Source organism: Mustelus asterias, chromosome 3, assembly GCF_964213995.1.
Source record: "Mustelus asterias chromosome 3, sMusAst1.hap1.1, whole genome shotgun sequence".
Taxonomy (NCBI): domain Eukaryota; kingdom Metazoa; phylum Chordata; class Chondrichthyes; order Carcharhiniformes; family Triakidae; genus Mustelus; species Mustelus asterias.
The window spans coordinates 51,895,664-51,903,746 of NC_135803.1; positions in this window are offsets into that span (position 1 = coordinate 51,895,664).

The window sequence follows — 8,083 nt, forward strand, 5'->3', positions numbered from 1 at the left end:
AACAGTCTGCTATGTGGCACCTTGTCAAAGGCCTTCTGGAAATCTATATAAATCACGTCCACTGGTTCTCCTATATTTAACTTCCTTGTTACTTCCTCAAAGAACTCTAACAGATTTATCAGACATGATCTCCCCTTGGCAAAGTCATGCTGACTCAGTCCTACTTTATCATGCACTTCCAAGTACTCTGTGATCTCATCTTTAATAATGGACTCTAAAATCTTGCCAATGACCGAAGTCAGGCTGACCGGCCTATAATTTCCCATCTGCTGCCTCCCTCCCTTCTTAAACAGCGATGTTACATTCGCTACTTTCCAGTCCTCTGGTACCCTCCCTGTCTCCAGTGATTCCTGAAAGATCACCACCAATGCCTCCACAATTTCCTCAGCTTTCTCTTTTACAACCCTGGGGTGTAGTCCATCCGGTCCAGGTGATTTATCCACCTTCAGACCTTTCAGTTTCCCCAGAATTTTCTCCTTAGTGATGGCCACTACACTCACTTGGGCCCCTTGACTCTCCTGGAGCTCTGGCATCCCACTAGTATCTTCCACCATGAAGACTGATGCAAAGTAACTATTCAGTTCCTCTGCCATTGCTTTGTTTCCTATTATTACTTCTCCCGCCTCATTTTCTAGTGGTCCAATGGCTATTTTTGCCTCTCTTAACTTTTATATAGTGAAAAAAACTCTTCCTATCTTCTTTTATATTACTAGCTAGCTTACACTTATATTTCATCTTCTCTCCCCTTATTGCTTTTTTACTTGTCCTCTGCTCGCTTTTAAAGGCTTCCCAATCAAGACCAAAACAACTGTGAAGCCATAAGTCAGCACATAATTAGATTTCCCTTGGAAGAAACGCAAGAATTAAAGACTTCAAAAGAGGACATAAAGAGGAATCAGCAAAAAGAACTAAAGTTCCAGAGAAGACATCAAAACAAGGTAAAATGACTGACAGCGAACTTAAAACATTTTGCAAAAATTGATAAAATGAAGTTAAGAAGGAGAACTCGGTGAGATGATGGAGAATAAGCTGAACTCCATAAAAAGCAATGAGAGAATAAGAACAAGTCCAGTGAAGCAATAAATCAGGAGGATAAGAGCTTGAAGAAGGAAGCTTGACAATGAGAAATTAACTGAGGACGTTATAAACAGTGAAATTGACAGCAGAATCAGCAATTCAGGCAGAGAGGTTCTCAATTTTGGTTGGAAAAATAAAAAGGCAACTTATTATCTAAATGGAGAGAAACTTCAGAATGCTTCATGCATGAATTGCAGAAAACTAGTATCCAGGTACAGCTGGTAATGAGGAAGGCAAATGGATTTTTGGCATTTATTGCCGAAGGAATAGAGTATAAATGTAGAGGAATGTTGCTGCCACTGTACAAGGCATCTGTGAAGCTGCAGCTGGAGTATAATTAGACCTATAAGGTGGGATTTTACAGCTTCACACGTCCTGAAATCGTACAATCTCGCCTGAGGTCAATGGGGCCTTCCCAAGCTTCGGCTCTCGCGCGCTCCGATTCCTGTGGCGAGCAGGCCGGTAAAATTCCAGCAATACTCTCGAGAATGGATGGGAGATCTAATTGAGGTTCATAACATGCTCAAGAGGATTGACAGTGTAGACATAGAGAGGATAGTTCCTCTAGTGCAGCAACCTAGAATGGTCATAGATTTAGGATCAGGGATAATCAGGGATCAGGGATAATGGAGTTAAAACAGAGATAAGGAGAAATGACTTCTCTCAAAAGGTTGTTAAACTGTGGAATTCACTACCTCATTGTACGGTGGATGCTGGGACATTGAGTTAATTTTAGGAGGAGACAGACAGAGTTTTAATGAGTAATGGGTGGAAGTGCTATGGAGAATGGGCAGGAAAGTGGAGTTGAGGCCCAGACAAGATCCGCCATGATCGTATTGAATGGAGGAGCAGGCTCAAGGAGCTGAATTGCCTACTCCTTCTCCTAGTTCTTATGTTAGAAAGAAACTGAGATTACATGCCAGAAAAAGATTGCTGAGTTGATCACGGGAATGGAAAAGCAGCAAACTTGCATGGAAGAGTTTCCGAAAAGACTATATTTTGAACTGTACATAGTTAAAGCCTACCAATAAGAGTATTTATGTTTAGACGCGCAAGCCTCAAGAAATGTTTTTGAACCTGTAAACACCAAAGTGCCCGATTGACCTGTTATACACATAACTGATGTCTCAATGTAAACAAGTTGTAATGAGATGCCCATAGTTAAAGAAATATCCATTATTTGCAGTTCCTGATAATGTCAATCCTGAGGAAGCATCTCAGACTACAGAATTACACCTCTCTACAAGAAACAGAAAAACCCCTCAAAAGACTTGATTTATAATTGTCCAACTCATGTGTAACGTTTGGTAAGAATTTGGGACTAAGTAACTTATTGTAGATTGTAGATTTAAAGGGGGCGGGATGCATTGATTGCTCCTTTAAGGACAGCACAGCAGAAGAGGGTCACATGGCTTGAGGGACCAATTGGGACCAAGAGTGGATGATCACCCCAGGTGGTGGGGGTGGGGGGCAGGGTGAGGGTGGGGGTTGGGGAATCTTCTCTCAGTTGGAAAACAGTTTGAAGGCATGTCCAAGACCTGTAGGAACTGGGGCAGCCATTGGGCTGCTCTAAGGCAACCGGCAGGCCTGCTGGTCTCTGTACAGTTTTTCCTTGTTGATAAATACCCTTTGTGTTCCTGATGAAGTCTGTAGCATGCATCATTACATTAATAATGTATTATTTTAATGACCAATAAGAACATTGAACATTCCTTTCTCGAATCAATTAGTGTGGTTAGATGCATTGTTGCAACAATATGCTTCAACCATAAATTCAGATATGTACCCCATTTATCCCAGGCAATTGTTCTGGTGTGATACTTCCATTTCTTATACACGTCATAGAAAGAACATTGTTGAATAATACTGCGTAGTTAAGTTGGTGCAAATCAGTGTTGCTAAAAATTGTGAACCGACAGTGACTGAAGATTGGATTCAGTCAGTATTGGCCCCATTTTACCATTTTGATTCGAAGTGCTGGGAGGACTTGAAACTGGGAGTGTTTCAGATCCAACTTTTAGACCCGTTCTCAGGCACCCCCATACACACTCTGCCTGAAAAAATAGCAGCGATTCTGAATCGTGCTGCAGAAGCCTGTGGGCGGGGCTTAACACACCCAAAAACCTGCAGCTCCAATAGGCGCCTCCAACTGCGCATGCGCAGCAAAAAAAGATTGAAAAATGCTCCCCTGCCACATCGCTCCCGGGCCGGATAATGCCTCCCCCCCCCCCCCCGGCCCCCACTGACATTGCCCCATCCCCACAATATTACTGACCCCCTTATCCCCCCGCTGCCCCGCCAGCCAGACCAATCACGGACCCCCCCGCCACCCCCCCCAATCACACACAGAGAAGCAGTGGACCCCCCTTTCCCCCCACCGATTACACGCAAAGTGGCAGTGCACCCCCCTTCCCCCCCAATGATCACACACAGAGTGGCAGCAGGCCCTCCCCGCCCCCCTGCACCACCCCTGATCTGAGTCAGAGAGCCATCTGACCCATCCCCTTCCCTCCTCCCCCTCTCCCCCCCGCTACTGATCTGAAACAGAGAGTCGCCTGACCCACCTCCGTCCCCTCCCACCAATGTGAGTCAGAGAGCTGCCGGATGCTCAGAACTTACCTCCTCAGAAGCTGGAGTGCCCGAATTGGATCTTTGTGGACCATGTCTGTTTCACGCCAAATCTGGATGGGCGAACGTGGTGGTAAAGGGGAAAGTGCCGATAAGTTTGGGCGTGCAGACTATTAAGTCAATTTAAATACATGCAAATGCATTTAAATTGACTTTGTGCCCGTTTCGGGCGAGGTCCCAACGGCGGTCATTTTCAGCCCTTGGTAAAGGGGGAACCAGCGTGGGGACGGGCGCGAATCGTGCTTCTTACCTCATGCCCGACTTTACCAAGTTTTCACGCCTGAAAATGGGCGCAACCTGATGGTAAAATCGAGCCCTAAGTGCCAATTGAGTAGAGGCCTGATTAAACTGAAGTTTATTGCTGTTTTTGAAAGCTTTGCCTCTCACTGAAGGAAGTTTTAATAAATAATCATTCCTGAAGTTCTAACCACTTCTTTTTCTCTACTATTTCAACAATGTGTGTCTGTGTGTTTGAAATGATAAAAGAAATGCCAATGAGATCACTCCAAGTTAGACACAGTGACACATGAACAGATGGATAGGAGCATTGCAGTGACAAGTTTTTACATGCGTAGCTAAACAGGTTGTTCACCACAGCATGAAAACAGAGGGAAAATCCAGGCTATCATCGACTAGCAACATCAAAAAGCCTCCTGCAGGAATCTTTTTTGTGTGTATCAAGTGTTGGAATGTTCTTTCGATGCATGTGTTAGCTATCTGACTACATTCCACTGGGAAAGTGACAATTTTATTATTATCCACCCAGCAGAAACCAGATGGGTGGGCATTAGAAATTGGACTTGAATGGCTGTCTTTTATCTTACCTCCTCGTTGGAATAGGCAGCTTAGGAGCAGCAGCTCCTTCCATAGACAAGCAAGAATGGTGGCATCAGGCCATGGGGAAGGGTGGGGGGGGGGCATTTTGTGGAGGGTGATGGTAAAGGGGGTGGTTGTGCCTACAAGGCAGGGGGGAGGGGAGTGTACACCGAGAATAAGGGGTTGCCCCTATGCCAGCGAAGATAGGCGGGTTTTCGTCACTCTGATGCCTGCATGGTGTGGGGGATTGACCCAACCATTGAATAGTGGGAGGGGAAGGTTGGCGCTCTGTTTTCAAGGGTGGGGTGTTCCCCTTGTCTACCAGGGGACCTAATGTCCATCAGGGCAGGTGGGAGTGGGACCTTTAACTTTACTTTGAGATGGGAGTGCCCTTTAAAAAAAGCAGCCCGACCTCTGTGCAGTTGGCCTTGCCAGCTTGCTCAGGCCTTGCCCACCACAATGACGGCACCAAACATGCCTCCTTGCATTTTTTTGACAAACTGTCAGAAGGTCTGGAATGAAAACCTGGCCGTGTTTCTGGGGAGAAACGTACCAGTTTTCAGTCAGAACCTGACACCGCCATTTTTAAATAAATTCCATCCAGTATGTTTACTGTTAAGCGAAAAGATAAAGGGGAATGTTCTGATTCATGGTTTAAAGAATAAGTTGCGTTGAAAGACAGTGTTGAGTCAATAGTCTTTTGCTACAGTGTAAGACGTAAAATTGTGTTGTGTTCTCTTCTATTAACTGGAAGTTTCAATTTCTCTTTAATCTTTTAATAGTTATCAGTTACAGAGATTGTAAGAATAAATTTTCAAATTATAACTTGGTTAAGTTCAATCAAAACCTGCAATTCAGAGCTGCATCTGCAATGAGGTGTAATGAAGCATGTAGTTGATATTGTTTCATCCATATGTTGAAATAGGGAAGAGCTCAATCTGTCTTGCGACAAAGAGAAAGTTAGATACCCGATTCATCCATCTACATAAATTAAGAGAATAGTTCCGTGGAAGAATGTGCAAAACTGTGTCTGCATTGATAATCTGGCTGATTGTTTTGATTAATATGTACTGGAAAAAGGATTGATCTGTACTCTCAAACCTTGTCATGTAGTGTGAGGAGGTTAATGTTGTTATAATACATAAATGCTGGGTCAGCTGTAACTCTAAAGAGCTGAGTAATAAGAATCCAGCATTTCAGACATATTATGCTGTCAAAGAATAAATAACTCATCCATATTTAAATGAACTTTACTGCTTGGGTCACATGGTCTCATCACTAAATCATGCCTCTAATGTACAATTTAATTTTGTCGTTTTTTTTTTTGAATAATTTTGCATGCTAATGAGTTTCTTCAAAATATTCAGATTAAGACCACAAGATATTTAAGGTTAGGTCCAGACAATTGGTTACAAAAATTTAAATACACTCCAGACCTTCAAACTTAAAAAATTTAGGCCAGGATTCTACTGGCCCACTGCTTCTCAAGCAGCGCAGTGGGCTGGGAAACACCAGCCTTTAGCAAGGTCGCAAGTCTCCCAAGCGCTTTATTTTTAGCGCAATCAGCTCCGTGCCAGAAATCAGCGTGGAGCTGATTATCATATGGAAATTTGAATTTCGGTATTCTCCAGGCCCGCTAGTGTTGTCCCCATCACCCTCGAACACCCCCCGCCATGCCCACCAGGAGTGGTTCCCTCCAGCGGGGCTTACGACTGCTCCCCACTAATAGGGAACAGACATCCTCACCCCGCTGATGGGGACAGAGGCCATTGAAACTCCCCCAGAAGGTCAGAGGCAAGAGGGGAGGTGACCCTTGGGCAGTGCTAGGCAGGCACATTGGCACTGCCAAGGGGATGGGGCCAGAGGGGGCAGGGCACACTGGGGGCAGGGCCTACTGGGGGCGATCGGTGGTGGGGGGACCTGCTGCCACTTTGCAATCAGGATCAGTAGGAGAGGGCGGAGGAGGCGATCGGGGCTGACCATGGGGGTGGGGGGGGCATCGGGGTGGGGCATTGGTCGGGGCTGGCCATGGGGCGGGGAGGGCTGGGGCTGGCCCTGGGAGGTTCGGTAGGCCAGCGATCGGGGTGGGGGTGTCCGAAAGTTCAGCGATCAGAGGGGTTTCAGGGCATGCTCGCGATTCTGAGGCTGGTGATGGGGGTGGGGGGCCACGCTGACAGATCAGCGCATGCGCAGTGGCCCGCTCAGCACTATGCTGCCAGCCTCTCGGGTGGGAATAAGTCCCAACCCCCACTTACCAGAGGGAATCATGCTGAGGCATTCTGCACAGAGTGTCGGAGATTCAATATGGTAAGTACGCCCAAAAAATGGGCAGGAAATACTCCTGTTTTACTGCCCATTAGGCACTTAGTTTTGTTTTGGGAGAATCCTGGCCTTAAAGTTTAAAATGTCACGTTAATTTTTCAAAAGTAAGCATTCATTTTCTCTTGGGTATACCTGAAAATTCTGTGTTCTGGGTATACGTCAATAGAAGGTATGCGTTTGGATCTTATTTCAACTGTGAACTTATTTCAATTCTGAAGCAGTCCATGTCCAAATGCAGCAAGACTTGGGACAATATCCAGGCTTGAGCTGACAGGTGGCAAGTAACATTTGTGCCACACAGATGCCAGGCAATGACCACCTTCACCATGAGTGGATCGAAACATTGCCCCTTGACATTCAATGGCATTAGCATCACTGAATCCCCCATTACCAACATCCTGGGGGTTATCATTGACCAGAAATGGAACTGGACGAGCCATATAAATACTGTGGCTACCAGAGCACGTCAAAGACTAAGAATCCTGCAGTGGGTAACTCACTTCCTGACTTCCTAAAGCCTGTCAACCCACTACAAGATACAAATCAGGAGAGTAATGGAATACTCTCCACTTGGCTGAATGAGTGCAGCTCCAATGACATTCCAAAAGCTGAACACTATCCAGGACAAAGAAACCCACTTGATTGGCACCCCATCCATCATTTTCAACATTTACTTCCTGAACGACCGACACACAGTGGCTACAGTGTGTACTCTCTGCAAGATGCAATGCAGCAACTCACCAAGGCTCATTCGACAGCTGCCAAATCCCCTTCTCTACCATCTAGAAGGATAAGAGCTGCAGACACATTGGAACAACAACACCTGCATGTTCCCCTTCAAGTCACACACCATCTTGATGTGGATTACCATTCCTTCACTGTCACTGAGTCAAAATCCTGGAACTCCATTCCTAACAGCACTGTAAGTGCACCTACACTACATGGACTGCAGCGCTTCAAGAATCCATCTCACCACCATCCTCTCAAGCGCAATTAGGGAGGGGTAATAAAAGGCCTAGCCAATGATGCCCACATCCCGTGAAAGGAGCGGCAACACATGGGGTGACACTTCCTCCTGGTAAATGCTGTAATTAGAGAATAGTTAGGTTTGTAAACAGTCACGGCCCAGTGATACTTTATAATTTTATACCCACTATGGGGAGTTTTGTGGCACCATCACACTTTGTCATCTGACATCAAGTAAAGTGAATCTGATTCTAGAGGGGATCAGAATTATTGC